The sequence below is a fragment of the Apium graveolens genome, chromosome 5 (genome assembly GCF_009905375.1).
Source record: "Apium graveolens cultivar Ventura chromosome 5, ASM990537v1, whole genome shotgun sequence".
Taxonomy (NCBI): Eukaryota; Viridiplantae; Streptophyta; class Magnoliopsida; order Apiales; family Apiaceae; genus Apium; species Apium graveolens.
Window position 1 is genome coordinate 232394852 of NC_133651.1, and position 1068 is coordinate 232395919.

Here is a 1068-nt window from a genome sequence, read left to right on the forward strand (position 1 = left end):
TTTTGCCTATAAATATTCTATTATAAACCCTATTTTTATTCTAACCCCAAAATTTTATAAAACCTAATTCTCTCCACCTCCTCCTCCTCCTTAACGTCGTTTTCTTGGTGGATACCGGTGGAGTGCTTCACGTTTGAGGAGCAGCTGCTAAGGATCTCCGATCGTTGCTCTTGGATCGCATATTAAAGGTTAGTAATCGATCCCTATGTTTTACCACGATTTATATGCTTTTATTTGGATTTTATATGTGTAAAAGTATTTTACCATGCCTCCGCTGCGATTAAAATCCAACAGTTATTAGGAACAAATGTAGCTCCATCAAAAATTATGTCCTAGGGTGCCATGAGAATTCGTGAGAAAGAAAATTTCCTGTAAGGTGTTTGAGAAAATGTCTGTATGAAAAATCGTCAGTAGATGAGAGAGAATAAAAGTAAAAAGAGAGAGATAAAATATGAAAGTAAATAAAAGATTTTACAATCTTTTCTCTCTTTTACTTATACACGGTAGAAAAAGTAACCGTTGAGACACCTGTCAGACATGCAGCAGTAAAAGATAATTAATGGGCACGGGTATTCAGTAATCATTACTTATCACATGCAGTTTTTCAAGAAAAAACTGTTCCACTTACCAAGTAATCCCATTAATAAAGGACGTTCAGTTTTATTTTAAATTTTAAAACTGTTCCCACTCAATAAATTATTATTACTGCTTTACCAATGTTCTGTAAAAATATGACCAATGAGAGAATGACCATAAATAAACCAAGTAAATAAATACTGCCACGTCAGAATCAGAACTTGATTTGTATCAGAGCTAAAAAGGTCATCAGAATATGGTTAGTATCAGGATTTATAATATTATCATAATATCAAACGACTCAGAGACAAAATCTTGCATAAATATAAAATTTCATTAATATATTGAGCAAATACATTTCATGAAATTTAAATTACATGCTTAAAATTACAAGATTGTCCTAAGCTACAAATCCTAACATCAACAGCTTTAGTCCTAGTCTAAGACGATGGACAAAGCTGACGGTGAAGAAAAATGGATAGCTGCAATTAT